At 39.8% G+C, this 15,736-nt stretch overlaps 1 long non-coding RNA gene across 2 annotated transcripts in view; it reads left to right on the top strand.

The window, feature by feature from the left end:
- LOC119565576 overlaps positions 1–15,736 on the top strand; it is a 53,104-nt gene that overhangs the window by 11,500 nt on the left and 25,868 nt on the right. Inside the window, exons 2-4 of one of the 2 annotated variants that reach the window (XR_006288479.1) lie at positions 4,587–4,654; positions 8,016–8,190; positions 8,307–8,460. This is a non-coding gene — a long non-coding RNA (uncharacterized LOC119565576). The remainder of the gene's footprint in view (positions 1–4,586; positions 4,655–8,015; positions 8,191–8,306; positions 8,461–15,736) is intronic. The other variant, XR_006288478.1, reaches the window with a different exon arrangement.

The raw sequence follows: 15,736 nt of genomic DNA, 5'->3' as shown, positions 1-15,736 counted from the left end.
CTCCTTCCCTTTTTTAAAGATTGGCACTACATTAGCCTTTTCCCAGTCATCCGGGACTTCCCCCGTTCGCCACGAGTTTTCAAAGATAATGGCCAATGGCTCTGCAATCACAGCCGCCAATTCCTTTAGCACTCTCGGATGCAACATGTCCGGCCCCATGGACTTGTGCACGTCCAGCTTTTCTAAATAGTCCCTAACCACCTCTTTCTCCACAGAGGGCTGGCCACCTACTCCCCGTGCTGTGATGCCCAGTGCAGCAATCTGGGAGCTGACCTTGTTCGTGAAGACAGAGGCAAAAAAAGCATTGAGTACATTAGCTTTTTCCACATCCTCTGTCACTAGGTTGCCTCCCTCATTCAGTAAGGGGCCCACACTTTCCTTGGCTTTCTTCTTGTTGCCAACATACTTGAAGAAACCCTTCTTGTTACTCTTAACATCTCTTGCTATCTGCAGCTCCAGGTGTGATTTGGCCCTCCTGATTTCATTCCTACATGCCCGAGCAATATTTTTATACTCTTCCGTGGTCATTTGTCCAATCTTCCACTTCTTGTAAGCTTCTTTTTTATGTTTAAGATCCGCAAGGATTTCGCCGTTAAGCCAAGCTGGTCGCCTGCCATATTTACTATTCTTTCGACACATCGGGATGGTTTGTCCCTGTAACCTCAATAGGGATTCCTTGAAATACAGCGAGCTCTCCTGGACTCCTTTCCCCTTCATGTTATTCCCCCAGGGGATCCTACCCATCAGTTCCCTGAGGGAGTCGAAGTCTGCTTTCCTGAAGTCCAGGATCCGTATTCTGCTGCTTACCTTTCTTCCCTGTGTCAGGATCCTGAACTCAACCAACTCATGGTCACTGCCTCCCAGATTCCCATCCACTTTTGCTTCCCCCACTAATTCTTCCCGGTTTCACAGAAATAGATTTGGAGTAGAAATCAAATTCTTAATATTTAAATTCTAGAAGTAAAGGAATAGATTTAGGACTAGATTGTGTTCCCCATATTTCAAATTTTTTTCCTGTCCTGGTTTCAGCCTCAGTATTTAGGATAAGCCATATTAACTAAGTAATGGAAAGAATCCATAGTATCTCCAAATTGTCTTTTTTATTTTGTCTTTGTGTGGTTCTAGTTCTTTGTTAACTAGATCAAACCAGATTTCCATTGAGACTGTAACAATAGTGTCATCAGCCTATAATCTGTCAAATCCCTAGGAAATCTCCTTCAATTGTTTATGTAAATGTATTCAGGGTTGGCAGTTTCCCAGGAAAAACTACATTAGGACAGGATGTTGGTAAATACGGATTTGAAGTGTGCAAGTTGGAAAATATTTTTTTATTAAAATATACTAATGAAAATCACTGACAAATATTTAGCAATTTGATAATAATTTTGCAGTAAGATGGTATGTTAATTTTAATGAAAGGAAATAAAATCAAACACTCCCCGCCCCCCAACCCCTGTATGCTGTTGCCTTGGCTATCTCAAACAGAAATGGAAACTTCTGAATCCAGGAACTCCCCTTTCCCAGATGGGGAATTCCCGGATTCAGAAGTTTCAGTTTCTGTTTGAGGTAAACTGCCAAACTAACTGTCCAGTCCAGTAGTCTGTCTCTTCATCTGGCTGGCTGCAGTGCAACTGCTGTGATTGAACTCAGTGAGTACAGTGATTCAAGACAAAATATTTCATCATTAGCTAAGATGAAAGACCACTTGACCCAATTCATGGCTATTTTGACAAGTTTCATGAAGATGGCAGAGAGCCTTAGATGCAGAAATTGTAAAGAAAAAGTAAGTGGGAAGGCAGACTGTATGAGCGAATATTTTGCAAAGTACAGTGGAAAAAACAGAGAGACTCTGGAATGGCTGACTTTGGCTAAACATACATGAGTATTAGAATCAAACTCTGAGGATGAAGGTACTGATAATACTGCATTGTCATTGCCAAATACATCAAAAGGAAACCATATACAGCTCAGCCAAAGACAAGGAGGAGGAACCACAAATGGCTATGTTTATAACAAAAACATCTCCAGAATTGAAACAAAACGTAGACTTGAAAATTGCAGATTTTTTATGAGTGTAATATTCCCTCTTCTGTTATTTAGCATCCAATTTTTCAATCAATTATCTGCTGCCTAAGGCCAAGCTACGAAGCTCCCTGTCAAAAGAAGGTACTAGATGAACTGTTAGATACAGTTACTAATGGCTTAAAGGTGGAAGCACACAACAAATTATGTGGAAAAGCAGTTACATTAATACAAGATGGCTGGAGAAATGTGCACAATGACTCAGTGATAGCTAACTTTGGCTTCTGTGTTGGTGGTTGATACTGGAAGCAATAAGAAGACTGGAAAGTATTCTGCTACATTGGCAAGAGAAGCCAAGGCATTAGCAAATGAACTGTACCATTGTGTACAGAGCTACCTGAGAGACGATGAGAAAAAGATGTAAAATATGAGAAGTGATTTGGAACAAGAGGATGACACTTTGGTTATGTATGGATTCACATCACATTGGCTAAATCTACTTGGACAAGACCTTTGATGAAACATGTTGTAGATTTACAAAAGCATTTTCGTAATTGTCATCAGCCTGAAGTCTGGTTAAAAGAATGCCAAGTTCTGTAAAACCCCAAATCCCTGGTGTTACACAATGGAACAGTCAAATAACATGCCTGGAAACATATGTTTAAAAATTGTCCTCATTATCTCAGGATTCTGACTAACCATGAGGCAGAACTGAAGATAGAGTTATCAGTATAATTAATAATTAGGGCCATGCCAAATTCCTCTACCATTTTGGTCAATTTCATGATCATAAGATTTTAAAAATAGTAAATTTCATGATTTCAGATATTTTAATATGAAATTTCACAGTGTTGTGACTGTAGGGGTCCTGACCCAAACAGAGGCTTGGGGGGAGGGGGAGGGATCACAAGACTATTGTAGGGGGGTTGTGGGATTGTCTCCTGTGCTACTGCTGGCGGTGGTGCTGCCTTCAGAGATGGGCAGCTGGAGAGCGGCAGCTGCTGGCCCTGAGCCCAGCACTGAAGGCAGCGCCACCCCCAGCAGCAGCACAGAAGTAAAGATGGCCTGGTGTGGTATTGCCACCCTCACTTCTGTGCTGCCGCCTTCAGAGCTGGGCGCCCGATGAGAAGCTGCTTCTCTCCAGTCACCCAGCTCTGAAGGCAGCACAGAAGTAAGGATAGCAATACCACGACCCCACCTACAATAACGTTGCAAACCCCCCACTGCCTCTTTTTGAGTCAGGACCCCAGTTTGAGAAATGCTAGTCTCCCCCGTGAAATCTGGTCTTTTGTGTACTTTTACCCTATACTACACAGATTTCACGGGGGGGATCAGATTTCAGTCTGTGATGCATTTTTCACGGCCATGAATTTGGTTGGGCCCTATTAATAATCAAGGGATTTACCAAGAAGCAAATAACTTGATCAGACAATTAAAATTAGTTGCTGTGAAATGGCATGCACACCAAAGGGACACATTAACAATTGTTGTAGAATGAAAAGAATGGTTGCATTTGCTGATAAATAAAGATCTTGCACCACACAAAGGAAAAGTACACAAGAGATTTTATGAGGCAATTACTCCTGTACAAATGTTGGCCAACCTTCTTCATCCAAAATACCCAGGAAAGAAATTTGTCATCTGAACAAAAAGAAATTGCAAGACCGTGGTTGCTGAGTAAAATCCTGACTTTCTCTCATACTTAGCTTGATTTAAAGTAGAAGAATTGCTGTATCCAAAATCATTGTTTTCATCTGCTATCAAGGAAAAGTTTCCCCTTCAACATGGTGGAAAGATTTGTAGAATGATGATATTCTGTCTGACTTGAGGTACAATTGCATCAGTGTCCAGCAAGTTCAGCAAGCATAGAACTAATCTTTTCAAACTTTGGATAATCCACCCGGAACTGATGAATAAATAGGCTTGGTCTATCCATTACATCAAAGTTGATCTTCTGTTACACAATTTTGAATGGCCAAGTGGACCTAGACTGGCAGTGTGCAATTCTGCATGCTTCTGATTGCTTAATGCTTCAAGCCTCAAAGTCTGGATTGTTGTTGTTTACATATAACCAAATGTTTTGACTCTTATTTGTAAAATATTGAAAACTGAAATAAGTCCTGACATATATAACTTCCTTGAAAAAATAATGAACCAAAATGTATACAGATATTTAGACAGTCAGTATTATTATAACATATATCATTGTTATGCTCACTGCAATTTTACTTTTTATTTGTAAATTAATCTTCTAGTGCTTTATGTAATCACAATTTAAATACGTAACTAAAACTATGTGTAATGTGGTAGCAATATAGTGCATCAATGACACAATTTTTAAAATAGAAAATGTCTTAAACTGGGACTAACTAGTTTTTCCTGAGTTAGTAAAAACCATGATCTAACCTGCTAAAAAACATCTCTGGTAAATACCATGCTGTCCCTGCGTTTAGTGCCTCTCTGTACAATCCCTTGTGTAAAGTGTGTGCTATGTTTTGATCAAAGTTTTCCTTGTATAAATCTTACCCATTAATTTGATTTAATTTCTGCTGTTTCCGTTTTAGCAATCTAGAACTGTCCCCTCCCCATTTAAGGAAAAAAAGTTATTTCTCTTCTGTATTATACCATAGTGGTAAGTAATTCTATTATAATCCCCTTTTTTTCTTTTTAAAATGAAAAGTGAAGGTAGCCTACTTGAGTCTAGTTAATTCCCTAATTTTATAGTTTATTTCAGTGACACTTGCTTACGTAGTCTTTTGCATAGATAAATGTGTCACCATATTCATAACAGCCTTCCAAAATTGTCATGAAAGTTGGACATAATCAGGCACAAAATTTGCTTTTTGTGGGAAATGGTCTTATGGTCAAAGTACTGGACTTGGACTCAGAAGATCTGAGTTCAAATTTCACTTTTGCCACAGATTTCCAGTGTAATCTTGGGCAGCTTACTTTATCTATCTGTGGTTTAGTTCTCCCTCTCTAAAATGGGAATAACAGTATTTCCTTTGTCTTGTTGATAGATATTATAAACTCTTTGGGGCAGGGACTGTCTCTTACTATGTGTTTATACAGGGCCAGGTGCTACTGTAATACAAATAATAACAATCCCACTCCCTTAAAATGATAAATGAAAAGGCTATATTTTAATGCCTGTCTTAAAAACAAAACAAAGAATTCCAACAAATAAAATCTGTTAACCCAAGGTGATTGGGTAAGTAGAATTTTAATGAGCTAAATTACAGAATATATATACAATGTTCTAAATCTCAAATTAGAGTGCTTTTTTGGAAATAGAAAAATAGTATATTAATACTTGTACATAAGCCTCTGTGCATAACCTATTTGTATTTTAGCCTCACATGACAGATTACTTTGCTAAATTCCATAAGATTAAAGTTGTTCAATATCATATATATTTCATCATTATGAATTGGATCCTAAATGCTCATAGTTTTTTAACATGTTAATAATGCCTGATAAGGGTTCTGTGGAGTACAGCAGGTCCATTTTACAGAGGGCTTAACTGAGTCAGAGAAGGCATAACCTAAAGGGAAATTGGTGGAGCAGGGAGTAAATCCCAGACATTGTGACTCCCATGTCTCTAATTAATAGCCTGATTTTGCAACCCTTATTTTAGTGGTGCTCTGCATGAGCTAAGGTTATAGAATCATGCCCTTAACTCAGAGGTCGTCAAACTGCGGCCCGCAGGCCACATCCAGCCAGTCAGACCATTTAATCTGGTCCTCAGCTCCCGCCAGGGAGCGGGGTTGGGGGGTAGCCCCACTCCGGCGCTCCAGCCGGGGAGTGGGGTCAGGGGCTTACCTCACTCCGCATGGCTCCCAGGAAGCAGCTGGCATGACCCTTCTCTGGCTCCTATGTAGTACACGGAGACATGGACAGGCAGCTCTGCACACTGCCCTGTCCGCAGGCACTCGGCAATAGGAGCTGCAGGGGTGGCACCTGAAGACAGGGCAGCGCGTAGAGCCACCTGGCTGTGCCTCGGAGCTGGAGGGCGCACATGCTTCCGGGAGCTGCTTGCAGTAAGCACGGCCTGAGCCCCCCCGCCCCACACACACAGTGCCCCAACCCCCTGCCACAGCCCTGATCCCCCCCCGCCCTCCAAACCCCTCGATCCCAGCCCAGAGCCCCCTCTTGTACTCCAAGCCCCTCATCCCCAGCCCCACCCCAGAGTCTGCACTCTCCCCATTCCCCAACAGCTTGCCCCATCCCTGATCCCCCTCATGCCCTCTGAACCCATTGGTTTGAGCCAAGAGCATCCTTCTGCACCCTAAACCCCTCATCCCTGGCCCCACCCCAGAGCCTGCACCCCCAGCCGGAGCCCTCTCACCCCTCCCCCATACCCCAACCTCCTGACCCAGTCCTGATTCCGCTCCTGCCCACCGAACCCCTCGGTCCCAGCCTGGAGCCCCCCTCCACGCCCCAAACCCCTCATCCCCAGCCCCACCCCAGAGCCTCACTTCCCCCCCCCGCACCCCAACCCGGAGCCCCCCTCCACACCCCAAACCCCTCACCCCCCAGCCAGAGTCCTCATCCCTTCCCACACCCCATTCCCAATTTCGTGAGCATTCATGGCCCAGCATAAAATTTCCATACCCTGATGTGGTCCTCAGGCCAAAAAGTTTGTCCACCCCTGCCTTAACTATTATTAAGTCACCCATGTGTGTAAGTATATGTAGGGTGATTATGCACCATAGATTAATGGTTTCTTTATACATTTTAATTTTTTTTTGCAAAAAACAAATTAATTGATAGAAAAATATGTGTTATGCTCAGGATTCTAATCTGTTTTGTTCTGGTTTTTTTGGTAATACCTTATTTCATGATTCTTTACTGTACTTCATTTCTTGACACCTCACAGGGGAAACAAAATTACAAGTAATGTGTTAAGTTGAATGGGCTAGAAAATAATTAATTTTGGTAGTGCTTTTCTATGAGTTAGTGATCCAAAAATCCTCAGAACTAAAAGCAGAAATATCAAAATATCTATGGGGGAGAGGAGAAGAACATTGTTTGGCACTACTCTTGCTCCTTTCTTTCTTGGTCAGTTTTGAAGCTGGCGGAGAAGTTGAGTGCAACTTTGTACTCCTGTGGGTGGATTACTTTTCCCACTCTGCTGCTAATGCCATTGGAAAATGTTCTTGTATAGGAAAATAGTACTTTTGAACTTGTTTTTATAAACCAGTGTTGATCTCAACAAAGATAAAAGGGCTAATCTCATTTTAAATCAACATTTATGATGGATAAACAAGAATAAAGGTTGTTCCGAGCTGCTAATGTATTCATAATGAAGTTACCCATTGGATGAATTAGTATATTAAAAATACTCAAATTATCATGATTTTAGTGTCATAGGATGAACGTGGCATGTTAGTTAAGGAAACTAGTTAAGGAAATCTTTGCATTTGACTGTTTGTGGGTGGGGAATGACATTCTGTTGTATTCTGACACACAGTAACTTAGATCACATTGACATCACATCAGAACAATGTTTTATAGCCTCTGCCAATTTAAAAATCAAATTGATGTTAGATCTGTATAGAACAACATATTTGACTGACAGGAAAGGTAGTTATATATGGATGTGATGTTCAATCCATGTATAATAAGGTTTTTGACTGACAGTTTAACAGTGGGACAATTTCTATCCCTTAGATTCCAAATGATTATTATTGTCATACAAAAAACACTTTCCCACTAGCTCTGTATAGAGAACATGTATACTTTTTTGTGCAATAACATTGAGTCTTTTGAAGTCTCAGGTGGTGACAATTAATGAAGGCACTATCAGATAATTGTAATCAATGTCAAGGATTGCTATTGTGGTGTGTCGTGATGTGGAAGCCATTGGGTACATAACTCCCAGTGGCCGATCGGCACAAGTCTTTGACATATTCTGCACACTGGGTGAAATGTCTTTGGAGAAGTGATGGAAATATTTTTTAACTTGAAGGCTTTTTATAATCTCTTTTCAGTTTTGCAGTTCTCTACATCACTATCAAATGCAGTTTTAATCTGAAGAATAACTATCTACAAATGGTACCTCTTAATCCAACAGATGCACTCTCTGTATGTTAGGTCCAACAATTCTGATTTCCACATTCTGAAGCCTAAGGTTGTTCAAGGAAAGGATAGTTGGGGATGTGAAAGGTATTTAGTTCTTTGGTTTACCTTTCTCTTTTTTTTCCTTTCCTTAGTAAACTTCTCATCCCTAGGCCTTTCACTCTTAAGTTCTTACTGCTTGTATCCTGACTGGTTCCTTACAGGATGGGGACTTTATCCTGTGAAGCGCTGACTCTGAAAAAAACTTGGGAGTAATGGTGGATAATCAGATGAACATGAGTTCCCAGTGTAATGTTGTGGTCAAAAGGGTGAATGCAATCCTGGATGTGTAAACATGTGACTCTTGGGTAGGAGCAGGTAGGTTATATGATCTCTGTATTTGGCCCTGGTGCAACTGCTACTGGAATATTGTTTCAACTTCTGGTGTGCACAGTTCAAGAAGGGTATGAATAAATTGGAGAGGGTTCAAAGAAGAGCCAGGAGAATAATTAAAGGATTGGAAACGATGCTTTATAGCGGTAGACTGCAAGACCACAATCTGTATAGCTTAACCTGGGGGTTAAGGGGTGACTTATTCATAGTCCATAAGTACTTATATGGAGAACAAAACTTTGATAATAAAAGGCTCCTCAGTCTAGCTGGCAAAGGTAAAACAAGACCCAATGGCTGGAAGTTGAAGCTAGACAAATTCCTACTAGAAATAAGGAGCAAATTTTTAACAATGAGGGGAATCATTGGTACAATTTACCAAGAACTGTGATAGATTCTATATCACAGAGAACTTTTAAATCAAGATTGGATCTTTTTCTAAAAGATATGCTCTTGCTGAAACAGGAGTTAATTCATGGCAGGTTTCTATGGCCTGCGTTATACAGGAGGTCAGACTAGCTGATCACAATTTTTCTGTTTATTCTTAGTAAATAAGAGCTCTGTGTTTGACTGAAGAGGTTGTTGGAGGAGTTGGAACTGTCATTTTTCCTCAGTAGAATCATTGTGATGTAGAATCCCAGAGAAAAAAGGGTCTAATCATGATATTGTTGATCGTTTAGTAGTGAAGAAGGTGTAGAAAGAAGATCAATTTTCCCAGGTAGGGGAGAAGCTGTTAGTCACTAATTGTCTTTAGATTTTTTTGTGTAGCTGTACAAACTGGAGACGATTAGGACTAGAGCCTGTTTTAACACTATTGTTTTGAAAGAATACATTTTTACTGGCTTTTATGAAAAATACAGTTCCTTGTTGAATTACAGGTTGATAAGGAAATTCAATCAACTAATCTGTCTGTTTGTGAGCCTCACACTTCTAGGTAGGTGATGTTTTAGAAGCATCTGAAGGCATGAAGTGAAGTGAACTACTCAGAAAATATTTTAGTTCAACAGAAAATAATAATTTAAACCCATATTATATAGATTTTTATGTAATTTCTTAGCTTTTAAAAAAAGCAAACTGAAAAAAACAAATTCCGTCATGTGGAACAATATTAGCTCCCACGTGATTCATCAGCAAGGTTTGAAACTTTAGATTCACAGCACAAACCTCTGCCACTTCAGTTACTCCTATTAACACCTGTCCTTTCTGCAGCGATTGGGACACATCTACATAGAATGTACCAGGTTGCAACCCCTTTTTTGACTCCTTCAGAACCTCTTACTGGCTGCACTTCTCCTCACACCTGCTGATTTTCGCGCACACCCCATCCTTGGCTCTACAAAGTTGTGAGACCTCCTCATCAGCCTCCTCCTGGCATTGGCCAAGATGGCCAACCATCACACAAAGAGGAGGAAGCTGGATAGGGAGGTGGTACTCTGGGGCTGTGGGACCTATTTCAATTGCCTTGTTCAATCAAGTCTCCTTGCAGAGTTTGCCTTGGCAGTGTCCACTGACTCCTTAGATGCCTTTAAGGAGCAGTGGGTGCTGTGGGGGGTTCTGTGCACGGTTTCTGCTTCCAGTTTCCTAATTTTCACTTTATGACCTTCGTTCCTATCCCAGGTTTTTATTTTTGTCTTCAGTATCCACTTGGGGAAAACCACGTACTGGGTCCACCTCTCCCCTGCAGTTAAGGGGGAGGGCTTTTAGCTATGGGCAGGCTTACGCCTGCCATGTCCCGGCAACCACAATACATTCTCTATTAACGTATAGAAGCACTAGATTGTCATCTTGTATGTGAGCCAGCCACTAGACACTCCAGTCTATCTTGCCATCCAGACAAGCTGGTTTATGTGATAAATGGTCACTTACACCAAAAACGACAAAATAATCAGAGCCAGGAGACCAGTCACTCCCCCAGGTCAATTTGCATCCTAGATCTCACACCAAAGACAATGCTGGTAGCCAATAGTATAGTAAACTAATTAAAGGTTTATTAGCTAAGAAAAAGAAATGAGAGCTATTGAGAGGTTAAAGCAGGTAAAAATATATGTACAAGTGAGTCACACTATGTTATTTCAAAAGGTACCAGAGATGTAGTAATCTGCCAGTTTCCCAAAAGTCTTTTAGGGCTACCCAGTGTAACTCTGGGGATCTCTATCTTCTCATGCAGTTATTCTGCCCTGTTAGAATCCAAACAGTCCAAACAGGATTTTTCCTTGTGTCCATATGTATAGCTTTTTCTCACAGAAACCAAGCTGACAGGATGGCCCCCAAGTGGGTACCTTCTCTCCTGATGAGGAGAGAGGAATGCATTTAGAGAATTTGATCTTTGCTCTCACACACAGTGACCATTTGGCTTTCCATGCACAGGAATTAGCACTTTCCTGTTATAAGCCTTGTGTAACGCAAATTAAGAACTTTCTCATTTGATGGTTTACTTAGTTACAGGGGTAAATACAATGCTAATGTTTGCTATTTCATTATAACAGGGTACAGATAAGAGAAAACAGTGAATGCAACATCCCATCAGTTTTTCCTGAAATTTAAACACTAAACACATTTTAATATATTTTTAATATCTACTTTGAATTATACTAACACAAAAGTGAGCTGGGTCTGGCGTCCAGCTGTGAGTTAGCCAGTTCTTAGTTGATGCCTGCAACCTTTGTCAGAGATGGCACTTGGCTTACCTGCTTCTCACCTAGTAACACAGTAGTCCCTCAGCTGCCAGGAGGAGCAATAGCAGGAAAAGTCATATTCAGCCCCTGCAGCCCTGGGCTGGAGCATGCCCAGTAGAGATGGAATTTTCAGAGAATTTTGCTGCCTAACTCTAACAAGTGTGTACTGAACATATGCAAACTGAGATTTGCAGAGGTTCATAACTTGGCAAAAGGTACACTCCTGACTCCAGGAGTGAAATGCCATACCCCTGCTCCAAAGCATGGGGGCTATAGAGCTTCTCTACGGTGAAATGATTGTACAATTTTTTTTAACATGGGCAAAACAACACATTTTTCTTTACCATCTCTCTCAAAAACAGCTGAATCATTTTTGCTGAAATTAAAAATTAATAAATAACCTGAAGCAGACACATGGCATGGAAAATTTTAGCTCAAATAGTTAAAGCTTAGCAAAGTTTTATAAGCAACTGAAAATAGGGTCTTATAATGGGAAATACTGGGCAACCTCAACTATAGGTGATGGTACCTCCATCACTTATAAAGGTTTGTGAGGAAAATACGAACATATATACTTTATGTTGTGTATGCTCCCTGACTTTTTTCCTTCCCTTTCTGGAGAGGAGAGGTCTTTAGGGGAGAGGTTTCCTATGTCAGAATAAAAAGGGAGCTGATTCCAGTGTTTCTTAGAAAATAAGATTTAATTTTGCAGGGAGGAGTAATGAAAATAGGTTAACAGGTTTCAGTATTTATATTAATTAATTTCTTTAACTGTTTCTGTTGGTAAAACTGTAAGTCTTACCTTTTAACTCTATACTCTGATTGTCAGTGAAACCTCTCTTCCATCACCACTTGAGAGACAGAAAAGGAAAATCACTTTACAGTGACACTTGGGGAGGAATGGAGATGTGTCGGTCCTAATGTGTAAAGCATTAGACTCCAATTTGGCCATAAAATAAGCAAAAAAAAGTTAATTTAAAACAAAACTACATACCTACCAAATCTTGGCTCTTATCTAAGACAGTCAAAATTAGACTGATTTTTTTTTCCTTTGAACTAAAAGTGAAAGAATTTTTTTCCATCACAGTTTTTATTCTCAGGCAAGACAAGTGTCTGTAGGAAGTAAGTTGACAAACATCCATTGCCATGGAAATATTAGAAAATAGTATATTTAAATCAAATATTTGTAAGGTATAATTTGTTTTAATTTAATAATTATTTTCACAATCTTTTTATAGTTAGGCACAGGTTCTCAACCTAGAGGCTTACAAACAGGTTTTAGGAGGTTGAATCACCCTCCTTTCTTTATGGCTAGATGGAAGGAGTGTCTTAAACCTTTTTTCTGTTCTTACTTGAGGTCTTGTTACATAGAAGGTAGAGAACCATTGCACTAGAGAAGTGGCTCCAAAATGGAACATCAAGCTAATCTACCACAGTCGACCTCCTGCAGTAGAGTTTTCTTCGAAGGAAATTGAAGGTTGAAGAAACTATTAATGGTGTATTCTAGAATCTTAAGTAAAGAGCAGCTGAATGTTACTCATCTGTGCTGCATTTGTTGCTGTTATTTATTTAGGTATTATTTGTTACCATAGTGCATGGGAAGGAATGGACAAGGACCCCATTGTGCTAGCTGCTGTACATACATAGAATAAAAAGAATAAAAAATATGGTCCCTTCCCTGAAGAGCTTACAATCTAAATTTAAGACAAGAGACAGCAGATGGCTACAGACCAAAAAAAGTGGAATATAAGGAAACAGTGAGACAACATACATTAGCATGATAGGTCGTGGTGTCAGCACACCAGTAGTCTAACCATTGTTAAGTTTTTTTTGTATGTATCATGGCAAAGGAGAGATTTGAAGGAGGATAATGAGGTAGTTTTGCAGATGTTTACAGAGAGCTCCTCCCATGACAGGGAGCATGGGAGAAAGCACCAAGGTATTAGGTTGAAAATTTAATAAGTGGGCGATGGAGGCTATATTGGCTAGTCAGAGGCAAGGGTTGACATTTTGATAGTGAATGATAGGCTGTGAAAGGCCTTGAAGGTGAAGACAGATGGCTTATGTTTGATGTGATAGAGAAGAGGGGAGTCAGTGGAGGAATTCAAAGAGAGCAGTGATGTGGTCAAAGAGACAAGCTAGAGAGTGATCTTTGCATTCCAAATAGATATGATCTGGGCACAGTTGTAGTTGTCAAGACCAGTGAAAAGGACATTGAGATGTGAGATGATGAGAGCCTGGATGCGAGTTTGAACTGTGTGGATGGATAGGAAAGGCTGTATTTTAGAGATTTTATGCTGAAAAAGTTGGCAAGATTTAGACATAGCCTGCATGTGAGCACTAAGAGAAAGGTGCAAGTCAAAGACGACTTCCAGGTAACTGGCCTAAGTGACAGATAGGATCGTGGTGTTGTCCACAGTGATTGAGAAAGGAGGTGAGGGGAGAGCTGGGCGTGGGAGGAAAATTAACATATCTAAAGCAGAGGTCTTAAGCTTTAGCTGACGGTTAGACATCAATGAGAAGATGTCTGGGGGGGAGGGAGGGGCAAGATTTTAGTTTGGACAGAAGCAGATAGGTCTGGACATGAGAAATAGGTCTGTGAGTCACCAGTACAGAGGTGGTAGTTGAATTTGTGTTTGTGGATGAGATTGTCTGAAGATAAGGTGTTAGAGAGAGGAGAGAAGGGGACCAAGGACAGAGTCCTCTGAACTGATCACAGAATTAAAAATTAATGATAGCTTAGGTACAAGTGATTATGATTTGATTACATTTGTATGTGCAAACAGAGTAAAGTACAGACCAGTAATACACCTACTAGGTGCTTTAAAAGGGCCAGTTTCACAAAAATCAAAAGAATTATAAGCCAAATCAACTAGGAGGACGAATTTAATCAGAAAAATGTGAATGATAATTGGGAATTGTTTAAGAACATTTTACCCAAAAAGCCACCATCGAGGAAGAAGGCAATATTGGTTAAAAAACAGGCCAGGTTTAGAGGGGAAGTGAAGGCAGATGTAAAACACACATATGTATGATAATTGAAAGAATGGGGAAGCTGATAGTAATGTATATAAATCAAAAGCTAGGAATTGTAGAAAATTGATAAGGGAAGCAAAGGGATGCAAAGAGAAATCTATGGCCAGCAGAGTTAAGGACAATAAGAAGGATTTTTTAAAATATATTAGGAACAAAAATAATCCTAACAATGGTATTGGTCCATTAGTAGATGGAGATGGTAGAATTGATGACAATAATAAAGAAAAGGCAGAAATGTTTAATAAATATTTCTGATCTGTATTTGGGGAAAAAAACAGATGATGTAGTCATTTCATACCATAACTTTCTTTCCATTCCACTAGTATCTCAAAAGGATGTTTAAGATCAGCCACTAATGTTAGGTTTCAGAGTAACAGCCGTGTTAGTCTGTATTCGCAAAAAGAAAAGGAGTACTTATGCTCAAATAAATTGGTTAGTCTCTAAGGTGCCACAAGTACTCCTTTTCTTTTTACTAATGTTAGATATTTTTAAATCAGCAAGTCTGGATAACATACATCCAAGTGCTGGCTGAGTAGCCTATTGAAACATTAATGTTTACTTTTAAGAAGTCTTGGAACACTAGGAAAGTTCCAGAATATTGGAAGAAAGCTAATGTTGTGCCAATATTTAAAAAGGGTAAGTGGGAAGCCCTGGGTAATTATAGGCCTTTCAGTCTGAGATCAATCTGGGCAAGATTACGGTGCAGCTGATATGGTACTCGATTTATAAAAAATTAAAGGAGGGTAGTATAATTAATACCAATCAACATGGGTTTATGAAAAATAAATTCGATCATACTAACTAACATACATACATAATACCTTTTTTTGATGAGACTACAAGTTTGGTTGATAAAGGCAATAATGTTGATGTAATAAGCTTAGACTAAGGCATTTGATTTGGTACCACACAACATTTTGATTAAAAAAACTAGAACAATATAAAACGAACATAGCATCTATTAAATGTCTTAAAAGATGTCTAACTTATAGGTCTCAAAATGTAATTGTAAATGGGGAATTATCATTGAGCAGGTGTGTTTCCAGTGGGGTCCCTCCAGGATCGGTTCTTGGTCCTATGCTATTTAGCATTTTTGTCAATGACTTGGGAGATAACATAAAATCATCACTGATAAAGTATTCAGATGACACAGTAATTGGGGGTGAGTAATAAATAATGAAGAAGATTACTGATTCAGAATGATCTGGTTCACTTGGAAAACTGCGTGCAAACAAACAATATATGTTAAGATGGTTCAGTGTAAATGCATACATCTAGGAACAAAGAATATACACCATACTTACAGGATGGGGGACTTTATCCTGGGAAACAGTGACTGAAAAAGATTTGGTGGTTGTGGTGGATAATCAGCTGAACCAGAACTTCTAGAGCGACACTGTGGCCAGAAGGGCTAATGCAATCTTTGAATGCATAAATGGGAGTGTCAAGCAGGAGTAGAGAGGTTATTTTACCTCTGTATTTGGCACTGGTTTGACCACTGCTGGAATTCTGTGTCCTGTCTTGGTGTGCCCAGTTCAAGAAGGATATTCCTA

The sequence above is a fragment of the Chelonia mydas genome, chromosome 2 (assembly GCF_015237465.2).
Source record: "Chelonia mydas isolate rCheMyd1 chromosome 2, rCheMyd1.pri.v2, whole genome shotgun sequence".
Taxonomy (NCBI): domain Eukaryota; kingdom Metazoa; phylum Chordata; order Testudines; family Cheloniidae; genus Chelonia; species Chelonia mydas.
Note: the sequence above shows the minus strand (reverse complement) of the source record. Positions and strands in the feature narration are given on the sequence as shown.